The 25,169-nt window shown below is 58.0% G+C and overlaps 3 long non-coding RNA genes across 4 annotated transcripts; 1 reads left to right on the top strand and 2 right to left on the bottom strand.

Annotated features, from left to right (window-relative positions):
- Positions 1 to 1,378: 1,378 nt before the first annotated feature.
- On the top strand, positions 1,379 to 5,269 carry LOC144365277 (uncharacterized). The gene is made up of 2 exons (XR_013423579.1): positions 1,379 to 1,605; positions 4,237 to 5,269. It is a non-coding gene; the product is annotated as an uncharacterized LOC144365277 (long non-coding RNA).
- Positions 5,270 to 11,892: 6,623 nt separating this feature from the next.
- LOC144365400 (uncharacterized) lies at positions 11,893 to 14,838 on the bottom strand. Of its 2 annotated transcripts, none has more exons than XR_013423778.1 (2): positions 13,178 to 14,838; positions 11,893 to 12,459 (listed from the first exon to the last, which is right to left on the bottom strand). It is a non-coding gene; the product is annotated as an uncharacterized LOC144365400 (long non-coding RNA). The 2 variants fall into 2 exon arrangements; XR_013423777.1 differs by having other exon boundaries at positions 13,209 to 14,838.
- Positions 14,839 to 17,945: 3,107 nt separating this feature from the next.
- LOC144365399 (uncharacterized) lies at positions 17,946 to 20,119 on the bottom strand. Its single transcript, XR_013423776.1, has 2 exons — positions 19,721 to 20,119; positions 17,946 to 19,479 (listed from the first exon to the last, which is right to left on the bottom strand). It is a non-coding gene; the product is annotated as an uncharacterized LOC144365399 (long non-coding RNA).
- Between the last annotated feature and the right edge of the window lie 5,050 nt (positions 20,120 to 25,169).

Raw genomic sequence — 25,169 nt, 5'->3', positions numbered from 1 at the left:
TGGTCCTTTTTTTTTTCCTACCCAATTGCAAAATCTCTACTCCAGCAGCCTCTGAGTCTAAAGGATTCCATGACCCCCCTGGACCAGGTTCTGTCCCTGGAGGTGGCAGCTTCTTTATTCATCTCTGCAGCCAGCCCCAGAGCTGGCTCAGCGCAGGGCCCCAGGGGAGCAGAGGCTGAGGTACCCCAGAGCTGCCTTTCTGTGGGTGTGCAGGGGGGTCTCCAGCCTGAGCAACTGGGAGGAGCCAGTGTGGCTCCAGCAGAGAGTAGAGAGGAGCTGAGGACAGGTGTCTGTCACTTGGGCTGCCGTAAGTGAGCCAGCAGTCCCCTCATCCGCTGACGTTCCAAGACCCCAAGGTTGCCTGAAACCGCAGAGGGTACTGAACTCTAAACACGACATCTTCTCTGCTACACACACCTGTGACTACCTTCAATTAATAAATGAGTCTCGGCAACTAGTAAGGCAGGAGAATTCTAAGAACACGCCGGAACCGTCGCTCACCACTGCTCTTGTGCTCTGAGGCCAGGAGTGATTCAGAAAGTGCTACCTGAACACCAGCACCGTGACCCTGGCACACTAACTGACAACAGGCGGCTGCTGGTGACCCACAGGCAGTCAGTGTGGGTGCGTGGATAAGCTGGGCGGGGGAGTGACTCACGTCCGGCGGGTCAGAGCAGGTGAGCGGGTTCGGGGTTTCCTCACACTTCTCAGAGCCCTGGGCAATGAGAACCTCATAACTTTTTACTTCCAGAATTTTCCCTCTATATTTTTGGACCACAGTGGACCACTGACCACGGGTAACATACCACAGATCAGGTGGCCTAAACAATAAAAATGCATTCTCTGGTCACCTGGGAGGTGTCTGAACCAAGCTGTGGGGGCTGGTTCCTCTGGAGCCTCCTTGGAGGTGGGTGGTGCCCTGTCCCTGCGTCTCCACTTGGTCCTCCACGACCCCAGGGTCCTGACCACCTTCTCCCATGAGCACACTGTTCGGATTGGATCAGTGCCACTCTAATGACCTCCTTTTACCCTGAACAGCTCTTTCAAGGTCCTGTCCCCAAATGCAGCCGTGCTCTGAGGCTGGGGCTAGGATTTCAACAGAGGAAACTGGGGCTTCCGTGCGACCCTCAGAGACAGGGCTTGGAGGCCTGGGGAGCCCAGAGGGAGCCCCGGCCTGCCCCTTACTTGCTACGAGGCCAGCAGAGGGTGTGAGCTGAGGGTTAAGGCGTCAGATTTACTTTGCAAAAAGATCCTCCTGACAGATGGGGACTAGAGTTCAAGGCACAGGGCCAAAGCAAGGAGCAGGCCTCCGAGTGGAGGGGAGAGACGGTGGGGAAGCACGGAGGGGGAGACGCTAGTGGGGAGTGGGACAGGACGGTGGGATGGGGTGCTGTGGCTGGTGGCTTTGGTTTTGCTCTGCAGTGTGGGGTCCAACCTGGGTCCTCGCATGTGCCAGTCAAGTGCTCCATCACTGAGCCACACCCACGGCCCCGGGATGGGCGTTTTGAAGCTAGAAATGGCAGTCCCTGCGGACGGTGACTAAATGACCAAGGACACCAGGATTAACTCTTGCTAAGCCTCTTGATGCTGAGTGACTCTGGGGAGGTAAGTTCACATCTCTGGGCCTTGGCTGTAAAGTCTGTAACGTCTAAACAAGGGCACACCTGGGGGCATTTCTGGAGACCAGGAGAACCGTGTCCTGTGGATGCACAGTCGGGGGTAGCCACGTGAGCATCCGACACGTCCCCCCCAGGCTGGACACTGGCTCTGAAACGTCACACACCAACAGGGCTCCACAAGTGGAAAGTGACTTCATGTGACAGGTCACAATCAACATGTTGGTGCATCAAAAAGATGGTGTGAAATTTTCAGCTCTGAGAATAAGATACAAACGAGGGCTGGGGCTGGGGCTCAGGGGCAGAGCACTTGCCTACCGCATGTGAGGCATGAGTTCGATCCTCAGCACCACCTCAAAATAAATACATAAAATAAAGGTATTGTGTCCATCTACAACTAAAAATTTAAAAAAAAGATACAAAGAAGACAAATGCATTTAGGCCTCAGACTTGGGTCCTTCCCCAAGGTGACTCATTACACATACATAAATATTCCAATATGGGGGGAGTCCCAAATCTGAAACACTTCTGGTCCCAGGCATTGTGAATAAGGGATCCTCCACCTGTTGCATTGGCAGAGTGGGGCCCTGAGAGGCACCTAGGCATTGTGCATGCTTGGTACTCTTCTCAAGCAGCCTACTATCTCTTCTCAAGATACTGTTTCCTTTGCTGGGGTTCTGATAACAATTTCAGAGAGTTTAAGTGACTTTCCCAAAATCACACAGCTAATTGAGTAGACATGACTAATGGCCTGTGTTCATCCCACCCTGGCCTGAAGCCTCCCTTCCCCACACGACTTGCCCCTCCTTGCACTTTGAAGGAGCTGAGTTTGTGAGCCTTGAGCTGGTCTTTCTTTGTCTTAACATGAAGAAGAATGGCACTTTCCCGGTGCTGGTCAGAAACCAAGAGCTGACTATCCACAGGACTCCTACAGAAGCCAAGCCCAGCTGGGACAGAAATTTCGAACCAAGGGGCACCTGCTTGGGGCCAGCAGCTCTGTTGATAGGAACTTAAACTTGCACCCAGCTTTGGGTGCTAGTCCATTCTAAACCTGAGTATAGCGAGGCCGGGTGTTTCTGCTCTTGCTCAGACTCACCTAGCTGGGAGGGGGAAAGCCTGGAGTCCAGCTCAGCTTCCCCAGCTCCAAGGCCGACATCTTTCCTGCCCTTGACCTGGGATGTCAGAGGCTCAGCTCCCAACCCCCAGGGTCTCTCACAGGCCCTCACCTGAGGACTCCTCCCGGGGCTGGAAGCCTGACTTGGGCGCTGTTGGAAGGGCCCTTGATGTGCAAGCCCTGAGGAGGACGTAGCCAGAGGAGGGATCTCTCCCTGAGCACACGGGCCTCAGGTGCACAGACCCGGGCCTCAGGGGGCCGAGAAGACGGGGTCTGGGCTGAGAGACCAGAAACCTCCACCAGACACTCCCTTGGTCTCCGGGCCTGTGAGATGAGGAGGGTGCAGCAGCGAGCTCCTGGGCTCCCCAGCCACAGTCAGAGGACCCCCACCCCATACAACCACGATAGATAAACAGATGTCCGAGTGTTTTGAGTGAAACCCCAGCTCTCTAGCTGATATGTGAAAAGGGGAAGCTGTTGGGGCAGACGTGGCTGGAGGGACCTGTGTGGGGGACCCTGTTCTGCAGCCTCCTGCTCCCTCTGCCCCGAGTGTGACGTGGCCAGCTGGTCCACACGCATTCTGGTGAGTTTTACAGGAAAGGCAAAACTCTTTGCCACCTCTCGCTAGAGTGTGTGGGGGCCAGACAGAGGAAAGGGGAGCCCTCCCTCCCTCCCTCTCCCCACCTCTCCCTACCATTCTTCCTCCCTCCTCCCCTCCCTCCTCTCCCCTCCTCCCTCTCTCCTTCCTCCTCCCCTCCTCCCTCTCTCCTTCCTCCTCCCCTCCCTCCTCCCCTCCCTCCTCCCCCTCCTCCCCCTCCTCCCCCTCCTCCCCCTCCCCTCCCTCCTCCTCTCCCTCCTCCCCCCTCCCCTCCCCCCATTTCCATCTTGTCTGTGTTGCTGTGATTGTTAGGGGCCGTGGGTCCCCTGCTCTGTGGAGATTGAAACCCTGTTTAGCACACAGTGAGCCGTGACTGTGGCCTCACCCCTCCTCCCCATGGTCCTCCAGCTCTCTCTGAGGCCTGGCGGCTATTGCGGGGGCTGGAGGTCCCTTCCCCTGGGATCCTGGGCTGCCTTTGGCCAGCTGACCGCATGGTAGCCTGGAGGGTCAGCTGCCCAAGGTGGAGTCTGGAATGTGTTGTTTCATCGTGTGATTCACACAGTGTTCGCTGAGGGCCTGACTTGGGGACGTGAGCCAAGGGCATTCCGGGAGGGTCAGAGGGAGCGTGTTTACTGTCGGGCTGTGGAAGTCACTTCCTCCCATAAGCCCTGGGGTGTCCCTGCGTGTTCAAGCACTCAGCAGGTTTTTATTGAGCACCACTGTGTGCCTGGTGCTGAACCAGGTCTTGGGAAGGCAGGGACTGTGGGGTGGCTGCCCTGCCAGGGGACAGCCTGGGGAAGATCAGTGACAGCAGCCAGGCCAGGGGATAGGACAGGGGACTGGGGCAGGGGACACAGAGACGGCGGCCTGGGAACCTGAGTCCTAAGTCCCTTCACCCTTTATTCTAGGGAGTGGACTCTCCAAGACGGTCATTTCCAAAGGCATTGTTCCGATACCACACACAGACTTGCTTTCCTGACTGCAAGAGCAATTCATTCTTCCTTTCAAAAACATCAAATGCTACGAACTGGGTGAGTCCTGAGAGAGCACACGTTTCTCTAGCGCAGTCTTCTTCCAGCTCAGGAGAACCAGCACCCTTCGGGCGCCCAGTGCTCCTGGCCTTGAGCAAACAGCAAACAGCACAGGCTTTCTTCTTTGGTCCTTACGCCTGCTGCTCAGAGCGAGCACTGCCTGCGAGTCCCTCTTATAGGGGATCATGACCCAGCAAGGACAAGTCACAAGCCAGACACATGGGAAGGAGGTGGCCAGCCAGGATTCACACCCAGGACCCCTGGATCCTGCCCTGAGTCCTGGCCCCCAGACATGAGTCAAGTCAAAGGACTCATCTGCAGCCATCAGCTAAGGTGGGAGCCAGGGTGAGCATCAGGCGGCCTCTCCAGAGCACTGAACTGAGCCCCGGCTCCGCCACCATCCACACAATGTGCCCTGCACTGAGATCTGTCCACTGCGGTGTTCTCAGGGTGACTCGGCCCTGCTGCAGGTGGATGGGACCGCTTCACTGTTGCAAGGGAAGCTTTGCTTCTCTTCAAGGTGGGCCCTGGAGTGTCAGCAGGCCACAGTTGACTCTGCCTATCTCCTCCCCATGGTTCATGGGTGGTTTCCAGTTCTCTGCTCTTGCAACAATGTTTCCAGTGAGTTCTGGGCAGAGGCTGCCAAGCATCTCTGCAGGACTGATTCCCAGAAGAAGGCTGGCTGGCTGAGGGTCTGCAAGGCCTAGCTGGGAGACCTGCCCAGGCAGCCTCGGGCAACATCCCAGGGCTCACCTCCACCACCTGGGAGGGGCAGGGTTGGCTCCAGGCCGTTCCCACTGGGGCTGGTGGCAGGGCTCCATGTCACAGACTCAGGCATTTTGCATTTTTATCTGTGCTCTTAGATGGTTCTGAGAAGGTCATGGTTTGAAAATAAAAACCAAGCAAACAATAGCTGTGGTTTGTTGAGCTTGTCCTGGAGGTCCTGTGTCCAAGTAACACATCAGTGCCCCCTTCCTCTGAGCAGCCCTGTGCCAGCACATGCATATCAAAGAACAGAATCCCACCTGGATTTCAGAATTCTGGCCAGGGGCCCTTGTGCAGTGTGCAGCCTAAACAATCTCACACATTCTAGTTAGGGCAGTAAGCTGGAACCCAGCTGCCCAGACTATAATCCAACCTTTAAGTCCCATTAATTAGGTGACCTTAGACAAGCCACTTACTCTATTCATTTCCCGGGGTGAAATAGAAGCTTATAATCATGGTGCCTCCCTTATAGAGCAGAAGCAGTGGGAACTAAGTTAAAATATTGAAGCCGCTTTGAGGGGTGCCTGCTACGTAACACGCACTTGACAGACATTTGCAGTTAGCTGCTGAGGGTCCCCTGTGCTGCGGAGGGGGTCCTGCCGCTCCGCCTGCTTTGGTTTTCAAGGGAGTGTGTCTGCAGGGTGGGAGGCTGGGCTGGGAATCCCAGATGGATGGAGTCCAGGCTCTGGGGCTCCTTCCTTCCCTCCCCAGGACTCCAGGCAACTCTTCAACCCCTGACCTTTGCCCTGCGGGGCTTTGTTTAGACCCTGGAGACTATCAGTGCCTAGCCAAGAGGTGCCCAATCGGCTTCCCTACCAATGCAGGGTCACTCGGGCTCAGCTGTGCGGGGCAGGAGGACTGAGGAGCTGGGAGGGGGAGGAGCACAGAGCTCCAGTCCAGCCGGGCTGACCTCTCCCAGGCTGACCGCAAGGTCATCCCTTTGCCAAGCTTCCGAAAGGTTCCCACCTGCCAGGCCCAGCACCCAACACCTCGGCTCTACCTGTTGTCCTGGCCAGTCCTGAGTGGCCTCCACCTCCTGGAGACCCTGCTCTACATGGGGCTGACTCCTCTTAGGACCCCCATAGCTGGTGGCTTGTACCCGTGGTCCACCTGTGTTCAGCCACCTGTGAGCTGCCTCTGTTCTCCTTGGGATACGTGGACACTCCCAGAGGGCTGAGTTGGGGGGCTACAGGCAGAGGGGGTGTGGGCATTGGCAGTGTGAGTCCTGGGGTTCAGGTCCCAGCCCCCCACATCCCGAGGAGGGCACTCAACCTGCCCGTTTCCCTCTGAGCCTCTCTGTGGGGAGAAGAGGCCCCCGTTTCCCGGCATCTGCTCCACTCTGCTCTAGACCAGGCGGCCACACCTGCCTGACCTCAGAGCAGGCAGGAGCCGGGTGGCCAGAGGGAAGAGCGTGGAGGCTCGGGCCACAGGACATTTGCCTAAGGCTGCAGAGTCTAAGCAGCAGAGATGGAATTTGAACTTGAATTTGCATGCCTGCGCCCTGCGAAGTCCCTTCCTCTCTCAGCACGGCCAGGACCGGGAGGCATGGGGACAGGGGGTCAGGCTCTGTGTCCTGTAACACACGGCACGTGGACTCCAGCTGGACTTTGGCCTCGCGGCCCAGGGTGTCTATTGCCCTGACTAAAGCTGACTGGGCCTTTTCTGTCTGCGTGGAGAGAGGACAGCAGCCCCCCCCCCCCGCCCCCCAGCCGGGAGCCCTTGCCTAAAAGGAGGGCAGCGGCCGAAGTTAAGAAAAATGCATGTCCCGGCCAGCTCCAGTGCCCGGCCTCCCCCCTGCTTTGCTAGAGAACGTGGACACACTGCGTAAAGCTGGCACTAGGCATGTCAGCCGTGAGTTGTCCCCTGCGGGCAGTGGGGCAGGTGCATCCACGAACCTCCTGGATCTGGTGATGCTCGTCACTGTGCCGTGAGAACCAGGCCCCGGGTTTACCCCTGGAGGAGCCTGCAGGCGTTGGACACGCAGGAGCCCTGACCACTTCCGCACAGCCACAAATGCAGCGGTGTTTCTGTGAGCCCCGAAGCACAGGCTCAGGCCGGGCCTGGTCTGTGTCCTCCCAGACACCTGCCCTGGGCAGTTCCCGTGTTACCAGAGGTTATTTCTGCCAAGGCTAACAGTCTGTCCACCGTGTGTATTTTACGATCTCCACTTATAAAGCGGCTTAGAGTCTCACCAGATAAGTTCTGACTCAGGAAATTGGGCCCAGCAGCCCACAGGTGATGTACCCTTTGGCCCAAACTCCGCTGAACCAAGTGGCAGTGGGGGATGGTGCAAACCAGAGAAGGAGTCAGTTCCTGCAAAACTCTTGCTTCTCACTCCACTGGATCCTTCCGTCCTGTGTGGACTGCCATGGGGTAGACCATCACAATCCTGGGCCCCTGGGTCTAGGTGGTGTGATCCAGAGCAAGTTACTTAACCCCTCTGCGCATCACTGTCTTCAACTGAGATAATTACACATATCCACCTGGGTGGTAAGGAATGATAAGACAGAAAAGCAGAAAAATCTTGCGGCAGATGGACAATGTCTGATTTGTGTTAATCGTGTTTGTCGTCCTCGTTGTTAGAATAATGTTATCCGTTCCTTTTCCACACACACATTTTCAGAGGTACATATTCACCAGAGGTCGCTCCTGAGGTGATTAGATCACTTTTCACGTTGCCGGCTCGTTGGTGAGTCTGTACCTGGGCACCGACCGGTCGGTCACCCCTGGCCTTATTCCAACCTGTAGCAGTTATTGGACACCATGGTAAGCCTGGCCTGGCTGAGGAAGCCTGGCCTGGCCTGTGGTGCCTGCATCCAGTGGAGGGGAGGAGGGCAGCTCCCGCCACAGTGGTCAGGGGCCAGGACAGGCATCCCTGTGGGCCTGCCTTGGAGCGCGGACTGAGGGACCGGTGCTCGCTGGAGGAGGCGACCAGGAGGGGCCCTTCGGATACGAGCAGGCTGGCAGGTCAGCAGCGCAGCTCATGCTCCTGCCTTGCTGAGGGTCGCCAGGCTGCTCTGGGCTGCATGGGGAAGAGGGTGGGAGAGGGCAGCCGGGGAGGCCGCGTGGAGGCAAATCCTTGAGTCTCTGATTTCCTTGCCCCGTTGGGGCTCACAGGACAAGGCAGGATGTCAGGCGAGACGTCACACTGGGCATTTCTCTGGGGGGAGGGGGTGGTCAGGAGGAGCAGGCAGCACTCTGCAGGTGGCAGTCACCCTCAGCACCGTGCAGTCTAAGATGGCCCTTGTCTTACCCAGCATGCCCTGCACCACGAGGGCGGGTTGCGCAGAGCCGACTTCCTGGTGCCGGAGGGTTAAGCTGACTGTTTATTGGAATACAGGGTCGGTGGCTCTGACTGACTCCAAACATAACTGTGATGCAAACCAGGCGGGAGTCTACGTCTCATGCAACCATCGGCTGGGCTGTCCTGGGCTGGAACAGCTGCTCCACTGGGGACTTGGCTCCTTCCTTGAGCAGCTCCACCATCCCTGCTGCTGCTTCCTCCAGGGGATCCCTGGTACCCCACCAGGCCCCAAGTGACCCGACTCCTAGCCCCTGGCAGAGAAGGCAAGGCACGCAGTACCCCCAGCGCCCTGCGGAGAGGGCAGCCCTGGGCTGCAGGGTGCACACTGGACACCCACTCTCACTTCTGGTCTCAAAGCCCAGGTCACAGACTTTGCCGCATGGCCTCGCCTGCTTGTGACATGGGACCTTTGTGCTTGGTGGTCCTGCAAGGCCGTGGCCATCAGCTTCCTTTGCTCTGATAGAATGCGCTTCCTACAGTGACTCTTTCCAAGTGCCTCCTCTGGCATCTCAGCCTCCTCTGTCCTGGGAGGAAGCTGCAGAGATCCAGTTAGTTCCTCATGGACAGCTGATTTGTTCATCAAGCTTCTCTCCAAGTTGCCTGGAATCCAGAGCCATTGTTCTCGATTCTAACTTTGCATTAAAGTCACCTGGGAAGGTAACTTTTGAAAATAAATATTGATGTCAGGGTCCCTTTGCCAGAAAATCTAGTTTGGCTCTTTCTGATGGGGCTGTGACTTCTGGATTTTTTGTAAAGGCCCAGGAAAGGCTAATGATTTGCAGGGGTGGGCACTGCTGGCCCAAGCTGAGCTCCCGTCTCCCCTTGAATGGTCAGTCTTGGCCCACTGGTCAGCGGGAGCAAGACTAGCCACTTTGTGAAAGAGGTATTCAGAGAAGTGCTTTGAAAGTTTGTGTCCAGGAAGCACATTCAACATTCAGCTTCCCCTAGCACCTGGCACCCCTAGCAGTGCCTGCCTGCTGTTCCCAAGATAAGGGCCCTCCCAGGGCCCTCGTGGGTCAACAGGCTTTTTTTTTTTTAATACTGAGGATTGAACCCAAGGACATTTAAACATTGAGCCACATCATCCCCGGACCTTTTTAATATTTTATTTAGAGACAGGGTCTTCCTGAGCTGCTTATGGCCTCGTAAAGTCACGGAGGCTGGCTTTGAATTTGCAATCTTCCTGCCTCAGCCCCTGAGACACTGGGGTCACAGGTGTGTGTCACCACACCCCATTCAACAGTTTGATAACTGATCGTCAAGAGCCCCGTGAGGTTGATTCAATTCACAGCAATTTCACATTTTTTATTGGTGCATTTATTATTTTATTGGAGTTGGGAAGGAAGAAGAGATTTGGCAAGCAGTGGTTAAGGGGAGAAGTCACTCTGCGATGGCGCCTCCACCCACAGGCTGACTCTTCCCTACAGAGGCCGCGTGAGCTCAGCACCTCCTTACCTAACCTGCACCCACATTTTATAGTTCGTGCCATGACTCCCCTGGCTGATTGCCACAGTGACCCTTTGTTGGGACACGCAGAATCATTCTTGGATTCCCTGCGACCTCGATTCCAGTCCCCGCAGACTCCCTCTTGTCCTCCTACCTTGCCGTGTCGCTTCCCACCCCTTGGCTGGGATGAGTGCCCCTCCCCAGGGAGCAGGACAGGTGACTTCCCGCGCTGCCTGGCACCCGTGTCTCCCAGCGTCTTCCTCTGGGAGAATCCACTGGAGGGCAAGGCTGCTTTGGCAAACGGAGGGCAGAACAGCTTCCCGTCTGGATTCCTGGACCTCCGAGGGTGTAGGTGGGTGACGGTGATGTTGCCATCTGTGACCCAGAGCTGGCTCGGGGTCAGGGTGCAGGAGGAGCTCGGAAGGCCCCCCGGGAGCAGAGGAGCGTGAAGTTGTCCTCACTCCTTGTGTTCCTTTCTGTCCCCTGGAGACAGGAGAAGGGAGACTAGCGGAGGGTCGGCGTCACGTCGCTGTGGCTTCCTGGGAAGCAGATGGAGCTCGGTGGGCAAGATGGACTTGGGGGTGCCCTTGGTGGGTTCAGCCGTCCTTCCCCAGGGAGAAGGACACCTGGGGGCTCACGGCAGGGGAAGGACGCAGGATGAGCTGGGGGAGAAGCGGAGAGAAGCTGCAGTCCCCCCGCAGGGCTCTGTGGGGGTGGGCGGCCAGGACTGGGGTGGCCGCCCTCTGAAAACGTTAGGGAGGGATACTCCTTGCCGCTTCAAGACGCCAGAATTTTCCAGAACTTCTTTGCGCTTTCTGGCTTGTGGATGCTTCTGCCCGGTCCCTAGCCCGGTGGCTCGTGGCTGTCTCCCTGGTGTCTCTGTCTCGGTATCTCTTGGCCTCTTCTTCCAAGACACACGTTATGTCGACTTCAGGACGGAGCCACCCTACTTCCCTGTGACCTCATCGGCAACGACCTTCTTTCCAAATACAGCCCCCTTCTGATGCACGGTGGTTAGAACTTCAGGGTATCTTTGGGGGACACAATGGGCTCCCGTCGGCTGGTTGGGTGTTTATGCCTTGTGTCCATCGGCTCTGCTTGTGGGCATTCAGTGACCTCGCCAAGGAGACCCTTGCCATCACCCAAGGGGTTGACAGATAAGGGCTTTCTCTCCCAGCAGAGGAGACGCAGGCCCTAGGTGAAGGGCGATGGCAGATAGCCTATACGGAACTGCCACACAAGTTAATTGAGACTTTGCTTTACCTATTTGCATGGTTTTAATTTAAACAACTGGGCACTGAGTGTTGAAATCAGATCAAGTATATTCCGAATTGCACTCTTCCAAGTACTGCTCTTATCAAACCTCGGAGCCCAGCAAGGTGTCTTGCTAATTTTTGTCTTTCCATTGGATGTGAAAGATGAAGGATGCGGGCACGGTTGCTACGGGCAGCCATTCTGTGATCAGAGGGGTCCAAGCCTCCGGACGAAGCCAACACAGTGAAAGGTAGGATGGGGACAGAGAGCAAAGTGGGTCTTGTTGGCCATGGAGTGCTGAATCAAACCTGTCCAGAAGCCCTTCCTGCCATAATTTTTATCCCATCTGCCAACAAGTTCCCTTTGTTCTTTAGTCCACCTGTATGTAGGTGATGCTTCTTGCAGCTAAAACCATTGTAACTGGTGTGAGAAGTCATAAGAGGGTCTGGGACATAGGACTTAGCTACCTTGTGTCCTGGAGACTTCCAGGTTCAGACAACCATGCCACCCCGTCAGTATGTACCACTACAATGCACCAATAAAAACATGTGGGAAAAATGGGGGGTAACATCCCACTATTATCCCTAAATATTGTATCTAAATTAAATCCAGTTGAAATGAAAACCATGAATAGTCTTTAAATAGGCACAGAAACCCAGAAGTATTCCTAAGTATCATGGATGAGGGAAAGTCTCAACCTTCAACCTTCAATGAAGGTTGTGTTAGTTTTCTACGACTGTGACAAAATGCTAGAGATAATAAACTTAAAAGGAAGAAAGGTTTATTTGGGTTCATGGTTTCAGAGGCTTCAGTCCATGATGGTTTGGCCCCATGTTTGGGTCTGCAGCCGTAGGGTGCATCATGGTGAGAGAACATGGCAGAGGAGGTCCACTCACCTCATGGTGGCCAGAAGCAAAGCGAGAAAGAGGAAGGGGCCAGGATCTCAAAGTCTCCTTCAAGTTCCTGCCTCCAGTAGCCCAACTTCCTGCACAAGCTTCTCCCTCTGAGAGGTTCGGCCACTTTCAACAGCCCCCAGCGGGACCAGTCTGGGACACATGGCCTTGGGGAGCATCCAGTTTCAGGCTACAGCAGAGACACAGGCCTGGCACTGGTGGCCTAGTTGTGTAGGAGCTGTCCGTCTGCTTCTCATTGTGCTGAGGCCAACAGCTGACGCCCTGGGTCACTGCCAAGACTCCAGAACCTTGCTTCTTGGAATGGGCTCTGACTTCACATGAAGACTGGGGGACACGCAGCCGGCCTGGGCCCCCAGGATTGTCGGGTGCCCTTCTGTTGTGTTAAGCCACGGCTTTGGAGTAGTGTGTCCCATCAGCCTGGGGAACAAACACAGCGGTCCTCTCCAGACACAGCTGGGGACAGTTCACGAGAGACTGTCCAGCTCCCCCAAAGTCTTTGCTCTTAAGAGAGTTCTAGAGCGTTGGTTAAGAACTCAGATTCCTAGGCCCCACCCAGACCACAGTCGCCCGCAGAGGCCCTGGGCCGCTGTGACTTTGACAAGTCACCGGATGAGGCCTGTGAACAGAGACCTCTGGCTCCATGTCTGGCATCAAGTGAGCTTCCTGGTGGGCTGGGGGACAGTGACTGGGCAGGAGCCCGGGAGTCTGGAGGGCAAAGGGGGCCCCGGGAAGCCACTGGGTGGGTGAATGAGTGTGTTTGTACAGATCTTGTCTCTATCTCCCTCCTGCACAGCGAGTGCAGCCCCAGCACACCCAGAAGTAACCTAAACAAGCCCTGCTCCCCCTCTCTCCCACTCCCCTTCCCTCTTCCCTCCCTCTCCCTCCCCCCTCCCTCTTCCACTCACTCCTCCCTCTCCCACTCCCCCCTCCCTGTTCCCCTCCCCCTCCCTCTCCCCCTCCCTCCCCCCTCCCTCTCCCACTCCCCCCTCCCTCTCACTCCCCCCTCCCTCTCCCACTCCCCCCTCCCTGTTCCCCTACCCCTCCCTCTCCCCCTCCCTCCCCCCTCCCTCTCCCACTCCCCCCTCCCTCTCCCACTCCCCCCTCCCTCTCACTCCCCCCTCCCTCTTCCACTCACCCCTCCCTCTCCCACTCCAGCCAGGGTTTACCCAGGGGAGTGGGCAGTCCAGACAGGCCAGGATCCCTCTGCTCCCAGGTGCTCCCGTGGCCTGGGACCTTCCACAGCACCGTGCTGACCCAGGGCTGGCGGAGTGCGTGTCGACAATCTAGCATGGACGGTTTTGCTGCATCTCGTGTGCAGTGTGCGATATCCCCGAACGATCCTCCAGTAATTATTTTTGGAGCATCAGCTATGAGCCAGGCTGCAGTCTAGACGCTTAGAGCAGGATGAGCCCCACAGGGTCACCTTCTAAGGGGCAGCAGGGCCATCGGATGAATATCAAGGACCAAAGCAGCCTGTTAGCTGGAGGCCAGCGCTACCGAAGCAGACGGCAGGGGACCTCGTGTGTCAGTCAGTGATCAGTCACTGCACAAGTGCAATAGAAATGAATTTAGAAAGGTGCTGATTGGCTGTCTTCCAGGCTGTCATCTGGGCTGAGCTCAGCTGGGCTGCTCTTCCTGCTTCGTGTGCAGTCCACTGCGGTTGGATTGACCAAGACAGTGTGAGCGTGCTCACCAGGGAGGGCCCGGAGGGCAGGCAGCCATCTTTGGAGATCATCTTCCACAGGCAGGAGGTGCCACTTCCTGGGGGAGGCTTCACTGATGACGGTGGATATAAGCAAAGACCGGGAAGAACAGGAGAGGGCCATGTGGTAGATGGTCAAGAGAAGAGCTCGTGCAAAGGCCCTGAGAGAGAAACCTGCTTAGCATGTTCAAGGATGAGCAGGGCGGCCATGGGATGGCACAGAGGGCGGAGGTCCCGCGTGCTGAGACAGTCAGAGAAGGTCTAGGAGTCAGTGTCAGGGCACATGGGGCCTGGGGGACCTCTGGAAGACTTGGTTTTAACTCTGAGCGGACGCGGTGTAGGTGACCAGCTGTCCCAGTTCATCTGGGGTCGGCAGGATTCCTGGCATGTGGGACTGAGACCAGGGAATCAATACAGGGAAAGGGGGAGGCCACGGCAGGACCCCAGGTCTGACAGCAGCTTGTCCCACAGAGGGGACACAAGGGGGCAAGATGCAGACCCAGGAGAGGTCAGCAGCAGGGTCCATCCCCGCCGCCTCACCCCGGAAGCTTGGAGCTCAGCCGGGCAGCGGGGACATCTAGACACACCAATCAGCTGGAGTCAGCAGTCGGCTCTGAGGGGCGCCTGGCCTCTGATGTCACATGCTCTGTGTGTCTGTCCCCAACCTGCCATGCTGTACCTGTGGTCCCAGGAGGAGGAGAAGGGCTGAGACTTGACGTAAGATCCGACTGGGAATCGCTCTGGCCGGGCGCCGGCTTCCACCTCTGCCCAGTGCAGCTGCTGGCCCTTGAGAAGCACAGCAGCTCCGCCCGGCAAGCGCAGGAGCCGCGCAGCCTCCAAGGCTCTGGGTGGTTCCCCGGCTGCTCTTCCCATGGCCCCTGGGGACCCAGACCAGGAGCCCAGGAGGACACGGAAGCTCTCAGGTGTGTGTCCTGCTCCAGGTGAAGAGGGCCGGGCTCCCTGCCCTCCCTGCCCTGGTTCAGTGGGGCAGGGGCTACTGAGGGTCAGCACAGGGGCTGGACATTCAGAAAGGACCAGGTGCCCAGCCCTGGGTGGGGGATGGGGAGGACACACACTTGCAGCCATTCCTGTGTCTGGACATTTACCCCCGCGGCCCCCATCCCCGTGGCCCCCAGAGGACCCCCCAGGGCTGCCCCCCCACACACTGGTACCGGCAGCCTCCCTCGGCACCACGCCGTGCTCTTCCCAGACCACAGGCCCCACTACGACTGCCCTGCGACAGGACTCCCAGGGCCCAGGCCCCACCGGAGCAGGCGATGGCACCCCAGACCTGTCACTCTGCCCTGATTACAGTCATCGCGGCTCCCGCGCCCGCCTAACCCGACCGCCCTCACTTCAGACCTTCAGAACCAACCGTCTGTGGGGCAGCACTTTCCCCAGAAATGACCAGGTGGAGGCCCAGGACGGTCTTCAAATCACACGTTGGGCCCAGGCAGAGGCGGGCTGCCGAGGGAGGGCAGGAGCCACAGTGGCCAGAGAGGGAAACGGGGAGGCGGAGAGGACCGAGGAGAAGAAAGGTTAAAATGCCGAAAACACACAGTGACCGTCTCCAAAGCCCCACTGCAGGCTCTGAGAAGAGGCCCCACTGAGGGGCCCTGGTGCGGCCTGGCTAGCGCGGGAGACCCATGGAAACTGACCAGCCAGCAGGGCCCCTGTGGGACAGGGCCTGCCAGCTCTCTGGCTCTTTTCTGGAGGGAACTGCACCCTTGTGCAGTGCCCGGCCCCAGCCACAGGGCCAGAGCTGATTCCAAGACTGGCTTTGGTACCAACAGGCTGGGTGACCTTGGGCAAGACACTGGGACCATCAAAGCCTTGATCTCCTCCTCGGGGAGACAGAACCCGAGCCAGAGGCTAGGGCACAGTGGAGAGCCGGGAAGATGGCAGCTGTCTTCCAGAAAGCAGCAGGGCCAGAGGAGAGTGGGTGGTGGGACCCAGCCCAGGCCTTTGCCTGCAGGGCTCCGCGGGGAGCCACGACCTGGGGAGCAGGAAGATGCCGGGCAGCGGGGGTGAGGGCGAAATCTACGGCTGGGGGAGCAGGGGCCCCGGCATGCAGCCGGGGAAGTCCTGAATGTTGGGGGAAGGGGCTGGTGGCGTCCTGGTGGATGGGTCACTTCGGGGCCCTTCGTAAGGTCTCTTAAAGCCAGCTCCATCGTCTTCTGCACAAGGAGAGGCGGCGGCTCCCCTCAGTAGGACTTGGGAGGCCCGGGAGCTGGGGTGGCTAGATTCCAGCACTCGACAGTGTCCTCAGAGCAGCATGTGTGTGGACACACGGACGGAGGTCCCTGGCCAGACAGCACGAGGGGGGCCAGGAGCAGGGGGCAGCGCCCCTCCCAGAGACAGGGCACAGGGACGAGCCCCCTCAGCCAAGAAGGCAGAAGACACATAGACCTGCGTCTCCCGGGGGTCCTTCAGATGACCTTCAGAGCTGGCCCCGCAACCTGGGGAAGAGCTGAGGGGTCAGCGTAGCTCAGGGGAAGGGCTGGCTGGTGACCAGGCCTGGCCAGGTCGGGTAGCAGGGATCTGTCGTGGTTTTGTGTTTCCCCAGCTGAGAAAACCCTCAGAACCTCAGCCGCCCGCCGGCCCGGCTTTCCTCTGGGACACTTTCTTCAACAAGCAGAGGGGGGAGAGTCCAGGGCAGAAGAGCCGCCCGGTGGGCCCTCTGGCTGGCTGCTTGGTCGTCTGGCTGCCGGTTTGGCCTCGCTGTCACCTGGCTGGCTGCAGGGGAGTCCTGTTTCCAGGCTCACGGGTCCCTGTGGTCTTCACCCACCCCAATGGCCTTGGGCTGCTGGTCCTGCCTGGAGGCAGCCATGGGCCCCCTTGGGATCTGAGGCCTCCTGGGGCACAGAAGGGGCCAGGTGCCCACTCAGCATGTCCCCGGCCATCACTCCCTTTTATTCACTCAACAAACTCTTCAGAGGGACCCGAAAACAGAGACCCAGTTTGGGTGGCAGGGAGGGGGGCTGTGGCCTGCGGCCACTCCTGACAGCAGCTGGGGTCTGTCGTGTCAGCAGGGGTCCGTCGTGTCAGCAGGGGTCCCCACCCTCCCTGGCCACCCTCTCACTTCACCTTCAGAACACGCCTGTCCTGGGGGGAAGAAGCCACCCGAGGGGGCAGGGGACAGGTAAGCCTGAGACCCACCTGGCGTCCTCCCTGGCAAAGCCACGTCCCTCCCAGCAGAGGCTCGGACCCCCCCAGGCTCGGACTGTCCCCTGCTCCTTCAGGGGAGCCTTCTTTCTCCATTAGCCCTGAGGCCCACAAGGGACAGGGACAGGCAGAGCAGGATCTGTGTGTCCAACAGCCACGCGCCCCGGGGCAGAATTACAGCGGCTCCTCTGTGGGCCTGGGCTGCAGGAGGGCTGGGCCTCAGCTCCCGAACCCCCAGTGCTGGGGCTGGAGACCAGGGACCGCGGGACTGGGGCGCTGGCCGCTGACCAGCACAATCCCAAGGCCTGGGCCCGGGGCTGGAGAAGGGGACGGCAGCGGAGCCGGGGGACCAGGGGTGCTGGTTGGCAGCCTGCCCCTCAGGACGTGCAGTGCCTCACGCCCTTCCCAGGAATCCCTCGGGCTGGGAGGTGACTCAGCACAGCCTGAACCACACTGGGGCCCAGAGGGCGTGGACTTGGGGGAGGGCGTGGAGGGGGAGGGCAGGGCAGTGTCCCTGAACCTGCCTGCAGCCTGGACTTTGTCCCGGCCCCAGCCTGTCCCTCCCTGTTCCCTCCTCAGCAGGGTCCTCCCCGCTCCCTGGGTCTCTCCAGCTTGCACCCCATGGGCACCCAGCAGGACACGCTGCAGGAGGCCATGACACAGGCTCCTGCCCCCTCGCTGCCATCCTGGGCGTCCAGGGTGGGGAAACCGAGTCTCAGACTGGTGCAGGGAGCTGACATCCATCCCAGCTCAGCCTGGCCCCTGGGACCCCCAGAGACACCCAGTGTGCCTTCTGGGTGGGCTTCTGGGAGTCCCCGAGGCCCATCTTACAGGAAAGGAGACGGAGGCCCAGCAAACGGAATGGCAGAGGAAGTGTGGGAGAGAAGGCTCACCTCCCTGTGGTCCTGCGTCCCCAGGGTGGGCCCTGTGGCTGCCACAGAGGTCGAGGGGCGGAGGGGTGAAGGAATGAGGTGTTGGAGGGCCTTCTGCTGTGACAGCCCTTCAGCCATGTGATTTCAAAGCACTGGACATGTGACAAAGGGACAGAACTTTTAATTTGATTTCATTTCAACTAATTTCAACTTTAAAACCGATATTGTATTCACAGTTGATGGACTCAATTCCAAGACATGCAGAACCGTCTGCACCGTGCCTTGGCGCTCAGAGGGCCTCTGCAGCCTCCGAAGTCTCCTTTTAGTCTCAAAACTCACTAAGACCCACATCTCAACTTGCAAGAAGAATCTGAAGTTCTGAGAGGTCAAGAGACTTGCCTAAGCTCACACAGCCAGGAAGTGGCCGGGCCCTAGAACTGGGACATTCTGAATGTCTGCCAGATTCCTTTCCACCCTGTCTTACTCACACAGCAAGCTCTGGTTGGGGTCCACCTCCAAGCCTGTCCCTGCATTACCTCTCTGAATCCAGCCTCCTTGGAGGACAGGAGGACCTGCATCGCCACTGTTCTAAGAGTCGCAGAGGACACCAATGTCCCAGGGTCAGAGCCCTGCAGAGCTGGGATCTGCACCCCAGGCATTTTGGAGTGGGACCTGAGACCTTTCACATGGTGGGTGGGGGGTGAAGTGCCCTGTCACCATCGCTGAGGGCCTTGGTGGTAGGTGCCTCTGTTTCTGGCTCTGGGAAGCCCCTGGGCGTCACCCAGATGGGAGCATTAGAGAAGGCTCTGGCGGAGGCTGGGGAGGGTCGGCAGGGGAGGTGCTTCACACAGCCAGGTGAGAGTCCCCAGACCTCAGAATGGGGCACAAGGAGCTAAGGATTCGGGGCACAGTCGCAGGCTGGCTGCCGAGCCGGGCTGGCCACGCTGCCCGGAACAGGTCGGGGAAGGCCGGGCGAGAACCCCAGGTGAGCGACGCTGCCAGGTATGGGCACCAGAAGGCCTGAGCAGAGTGCCGCTGGGCAAAGGTGCAGAGCAGGAGAGCCCGGGACCGCTGCTTCCCAGGGCTGAGCAGGGAGGATGGGCAGAGAGGATGGGCAGGAGGCTCCAGGGAGACAAACCAGGTCTCAACTTGGCTGGCCCTTGGTGGCTGGAGGACCCTGTGCCCATGGTCTCATCCCTTGAAGCTGCAGCTGAGTCTCACAGCCAACCCAGGGCACCAAACCCATCTGGTCACAGGGTTGCAACCAGACACAGTGACAGTGTCAGGAAGGTGCCCCGCCAGCACCTTCACCCCGTCTGGTCTCCACACACACTAGCGTCCAGAGAGGGGCGACCGCCTGACGGGAAAACTAGGAGAGACCGCATCGGGCTCTGTTTGTTCAAGCCGAGGTTGATCCACTTGAAGAAAAAGTCCAAACAGTGGCCTTGGAGAAGACGACAGATCAAGATAGCTCTTCAAGGGAAATACCCACTCAGGACTGCCAACGTCCCCCGCCCCTCCACCTGCTCTCCTGAAGATTTTTCTTGCAGCGCTCATTACTGCTTCATAACGGGTTCTGGGCAGTGCATGGATTCGTTCTGCTGAAAGTCTCTCTCCCTGGTTGCAAAGTGAGTTCTTTGAGAGGAGGACTGTTTTGGAGTCTTGTTCGGCATTGAATCATCAGGGCCTCGATCACACCTGGCACATAGTAGGAGCTCAGTGAATTCCTGCTCATTGAGTGAGTGAAGGAGTGGGTCACAATAAAACTATGACACTGTAGTGACAGCGTGGTGTCTGAGGAAGGAGGTGAAGGAGGACCTAGGAGGTGGTCTGTCGCCTGGGTCAGGCCCTGAGTAGGGGCTTCACAGAGGAATCTCATGGGAAGTGTCGGTGGGAACGGGAACCCTGTCTGCTATGCCTACCTGTCTGCTATGCCTACCTGGCTGGTGCAGCTTAGGTCTCAGGAGCTCAGCCACCTCCATGCCACCATCAGGGTGACGGGCAGGTCTGCATGCTGGAGGCCAGGCTGGCCTGGCTGTTGGCGGAGGGGCCACCTGCAGCAGGGCTTGGGCACCTGTCATCAGTCTGCCTCCCTGCGCCTGCATGCTCAGCTCCCTGTTGGCCCTGGACAGAGTCATTGGAGCTTTGAAACTGGGCTGGTCACTGCCAAGAATCTGGAAGCTGTTCCAAGAGTTACGGCCCAGAGTGCTGCAATGAAGGGGAGGGAGGAGAGGTGACAGGCTGCTTTCTGTGAATGCAGAGTCCCCACAGAAGTTCAAGGCCACCGAGGGAGCAGTGGAGTTAGATTCCCACCATGAGCACACCCTGGGTGAACCAGTGCCCGTTCTAGAGTGAGAAAGGGCGGAGCTCAGAGCCCAGCACCCCTTCCTGGCTGCGTGACTTTGAGCCAGGCCTAGTCCCTCTCCAGACTTTGCATTTTCTGCACTTGGGTATGTGCACGTGTATGTGGGTGCACAGATACACACACACACACACACACACCCAAAGGGGTGGGTGCGTCATGGTGCCTCAGGATTAATGTGAATACTAAATAGTGTACGTGTGAGTTCCCTTTCCTGCTACTCTCAGCTCAACTTTTAAATCCTTTTAAAAATGACCAATATTCAAGCAATACGCAGGTGCTATGTGCTCATTGCTAAAAGATTTGAAAAGAGAGCTAATGAAAAAGAAGGAATTCAAAATCACCATGAGAATGAGAAGGCAAGCCACAGACCGGGAGAAAGCACTTGCCGAAGACGAGTCTGCTAGAGGGCTGCTCCCCACGTCCTCCAGGACGGCCTAGGACGCAGGAAAGACAGGCCGCCCCACTGAAAATGGGCACAGGCTCCAAGCAGACGCCTCACCAAATGCAGACCTACGAATGACAAAGGAGCATCTGAAAAGATGCTTGCATCCTAAGTTGTTAGAAGCTTGCAAATTAAACAGGGCACCCCTAGAGACCCGTTAGAATGGCCAAAATCGAGGACAGGGACCCACCGGGTGCCAGAAGGATGTGGAGCTGCAGGAACTCTCATTCCTCTGTGCTAATGCAAAAGTCCCACGGCCACTTTGAAAGGCAAAATTAAGCAGGTGCGCTTTCACCATTGTGTCCAGGAAGCTCCCAAATGAGCTGAAAGTAACATTTACAGAAAAACCTGCGCATGAATGTTCATAGGAACCTCGTTCATAATTCTGATGCCCTCCAGGGGGTGGTGATCCTCAGGCTGTGGCGTGTCGGGACCACGGAGTAGGGCTCAGCATGTAAGAGAAGGGCACCAACATGGGTGGGAAGCTGGAACGTCACTCCCCGGTGGAAGAGGCCAGTCGGGGAGGCTGCCCACCACAGGACCCCAACCACAAGGCATTCTGGGAAAGGCAAAACCAGAGACAGTAAGAAAATAGGGGGCTGCCAGGGGCTGGAGGGGGGGACGGGGGAAAGGAGGGACTAGGGGGAGGCTGTGAAGCAGATTTACAGATAGGTAGTTAGTGTAGCTGGGTAAATCCGGTCTAATATGGAGTAAAACAAAGAAAATGGAGGCCATTACTGAGAACGGAGTCCGGGAAACCAGAGCAGCTCTTGGGGAAGTTGAGATGTTCACGTCCTCAAGGCCGGGACCCACTCTAAGGAACTGTTAATGCAGCAGCTCGCAGGGAAGACCTGGCCCTCCCACGGATCCCGCCTCTCGGGTGCCTTCTTCCTGGGGAGAAGTCTTTTCTGCTGTCCTTTAATAAGGCTTCACTTCCCACTCTCCACTCGCCTCCGCCTGCTTCTCTGGTGGTATACTTCAGCATTGGGGAAGCGAGGACTCCTCACGGGTAAACAGCGTAACACCTGGAGGCTCTGTAGGGGACTGAGACGGCTGTGGGGGGCGCTATAATGGTGGACACACGTTGACACCAAAAGCTCGGGCCTTGTCTCCATTGCAGACTTAATCACAAGGACAAAGGGGAAAGTTTTTAGTGATTTGCTAGCAAAGGAGAAAAACCTTCCAGAGTCTCGCTGTGCACCACAGCCAGTCCCGCACCAGCCTGCGCTAGCCCATCGCCCCTTAGCCCTGGGGGCCAGTTGCTCGCCACTTGTCAGGCAGAAGCTGAACTCGTGGCTCCAGAGTTGATTTTGGAGACACCCTCCGCCCCTGCTGGAGCCTGTGCTCCCAGGATAGGGGAAGGGCTTGGGTTGGAGGCCAGAAATGGAGCCGTGCCCCCCCCCCCCGACTCTTGGCTCTGTGGTCCCCGGAGCCCAGAGCTTCCATGTCCCCATCTGTAAAGGAAGGTAGGACAGGCCTGGTCACTAGCTCCTCCCAGCTCTGACCCTACCTACAGTCACTTCCCAGAAAAGCTACAACCAACCCAGATCCCAACCAGCGCCTGTTTTCATAGGCCCAAAGCAAAGTTTTTATTTTTATTTTATTTCTTTTTTTTTTTTATTTTTAAATGATTAGGAAAAAATCCAAAGAAGAATAGTTCATGGCATTTGAAAATGATGTAAGATTCAAATGTCAGCCTCTATAAATGAAGTTTGATTGGCACCCTGCCGTGTGCACTCATTTTCCTGCTGTCGTGGCCACTCTCGGGCTCCCTGGCCCTCAAGTCCTGGCTGCAGGGGCTGACTGGCCAGCGGGCCGAGCCTTCTCCCGCCCAGCTCGCTCCTCCCAGGCACGCCCTCGGCTTCCTGCTCTCAAGCTGACTTTGTAGATTGATTGGGGGTTAAAGATTTCCCAGTGCTGTCACGTGCTGAGCTCTGGGGTCAGGATTTCAACACCTGAGACTTGGAGGGGCACAGTCCAGCCCGGGAGGGTGTTGGGAGGACTGAGGGCAGTCAGGAACCTAGAATGTTCCACTGAGTTTCTGGAACATTCCAATGAAGTGTGAGTCTTTGGTCAACGTGAGCGCTCACATCCACTGATAATTATCGTGCTGCCCCTGACGGAGCTGGGCCAGCACGTGCCAGAGACTGGGCAGGCCTGTCCTCACAGTTGGAGGGTCCCTGCGGGGGCTCTGGAGCAGGGCAGCTTGCTCCCTGCCCTGCCTCCAGGGGTTCCGTCCACACTGTGACCCCATCATGAGGATATTGATGAGGAAGACTTTCCTGGCAGGTCTCTGAGGAAAAGTGGCCTTCCTCTAGTCCCCCAGATGCACAGTGTGGCCAGGACCATGCTGCCTGGAATTCCATGGTCAAAGAGCACAGCGGATGAGCGGGGAAGAGAGAGAGCACCGTCCTGAGCAGCTCGGGGCCCCAGCCCCGATGCCGTCTGGCAGAAGCCAGTGCTCAGTGTTTGCTGAATGACCTCTGTGTGCCCACTACAGCTGTCCTCCTGCCTTCCCGTTAAGCGAGTCTTCAGCCCGTGCAGGGACTCAGAGACAGTGCACCGGTGCTTACTGAGCCCTCCTGCCAGTCAGGGGTGTCCTCCTGCGTTCTAGACTCTCTTCTTCCCTCTTCTATTTCTGACTGCCACAGCCCCTTGAAGTGGATTGTTCTGGAAAGAGCAAATTCTCTATTAGACCCAGCTGCTTCAGTTCTCTGAGCCCCATTCCATTCCCTTCCATTGGGAGAACCAGATGGCGGGATGCTTCTCTCCATCCAGGACTTCCCCATCATTGCCCCCAAGGCTTTGGAGGTGAAGGAGGAGAGAGGAGGAGGTGGAGGAGGTGAAGGAGGAGAGAGGAGGAGGTGCAGGAGGTGAAGGAGGAGGTGGAGGAGGTGAAGGAGGAGAGAGGAGGAGGTGCAGGAGGTGAAGGAGGAGAGAGGAGAAGGTGGAGGAGGTGAAGGAGGAGAGAGGAGGAGGTGAAGGAGGAGGAAGGAGGAGGTGAAGGAGGAGAGAGGAGGAGGTGGAGGAGGTGAAGGAGGAGAGAGGAGGAGACCCCAGCAGAAGGGAGCAGAGCAAGGAGGGGACGAAGCCTGGCCCAGGGCAGGTGCAGGACCAGATGAGCCAGCCCCTGAGCTGGGAGCGTTTGGGGACAGGGCTGCTGCTTCACCCTCCCTGTGCAGGGATGTGTCAGGCCTGCCCCTCCCACGCAGCAGCCAGGGTGACAGGTGGCTCTGGGAAGGGTAGAGGCAGAGCTGCCCGGGGCGCAGCCTGGGGGAAGCACTGCGGCCAGGGGCCTGGGCTGAATGGGCCCTTTCTCTCCCACAACAAACGAGGGCCTTGTGTGCAGGTCTGTTTGTGCCGCTGCTTGCCCAGGCGGTCTCTGCCCTCCTCCCACGGGCAGGCGCCTCTGAGAGCCCGGCTTCAGGAATTTCCAGAGCCTGGGTCATCGCCTCCCCCCAAGTGCCCAGACAGCACCTGGGAACCCGGAGGTCCTCACCTTCCCGTCCACAGGCCGCCCGACTCTGCCCTCCTTGTAGCTTTCTACTTTGTGTTGGTGGGAGGTGTCCCCCCAACTGTTCCGCTCTCCCCCTCAGGGCAATGTATAGTGGTTGCTTAAGATGTTCCACACTTCACTGTACTCCGTGTCAGACCACTGAGCCCCCCGTGGGCTCTCGTGAGTGTTCAGAGCATGGTGAAGTTCAGGTGGGCTAAGCCGGACACTCGGCAGGGCCGGTGTGTTCAGTGCGTGTCGACTTAGGTGATCTTCAGCCTGCAATGGGTTTTTCAGGATTGAACCCATCACCCGTCAAGGAGCATTGGTACCTGGCAAGACAAACCTGTCTGTGGAGCAAGGACCGACCTTGGAGCCCTTAGGAAGGTCAAGTGCACCTGGGATTTGGAGGTCATCCTCTCTCCAGGGCCGGCAATTAGCCACATTGAACTGACCACGTCGCCACCCTGCTTCAGACCCTTGCAGGCCGGCTTTGCTGGCCAGTATGCGGACCCAGGGCAGAGAGAGCTCCGTGCCTGTCCTGCTGCAGCAGCTGAATTGGACCCGGCCCTGAGAGGACCCTCCTACCCTCCTGCCCCAGGCTGAGGAGAGGATCCAGGCTCAGCATCTCACCCCCCAGCTCTGTCTGCATTGTACCGAGTCTTGCTTCCTCTTTGTTAAACGGAGACAGGAAAATTCCTACTCCTGGCAGGGTCTGTCCTCAGGATGAAGGGGTTTGATTCTTAGGAAGATCTTAGTCACTATAGCAGGAAAGGAGTCCAGCCATTCAAGGTTTTCACCCTCAGAAGAGTCTCCAGGGGAGACGCAGTTGGTTTCCATTTCACAGAGGGGGGCCCTGAACTGGAGAGCCACGAGTCCAGCTGCCCAAGGGTGCCACAGTGCGGGGCCATCCATCTTCCTGCACACAGCCCTGCTGCAGTCCACGCTGGTCAGAGCCAGGTCCTGGGTCGCGGAGCCCATTCGACACGTGCAGATTTGAGCCGGAGGCCGAGGGAGGCGGGTGCTGGTGTTTAGGGGGACAGCGCGCTGGGTTGGCTTGCTGACTCAGGAGCTCAGGGAGGCCCCAA

The sequence above is a fragment of the Ictidomys tridecemlineatus genome, chromosome 7, assembly GCF_052094955.1.
Source record: "Ictidomys tridecemlineatus isolate mIctTri1 chromosome 7, mIctTri1.hap1, whole genome shotgun sequence".
Classification (NCBI taxonomy): Eukaryota; Metazoa; Chordata; class Mammalia; order Rodentia; family Sciuridae; genus Ictidomys; species Ictidomys tridecemlineatus.
The sequence above is the reverse complement of the archived record's forward strand: the minus strand, read 5'-3'. Positions and strand labels throughout refer to the sequence as shown.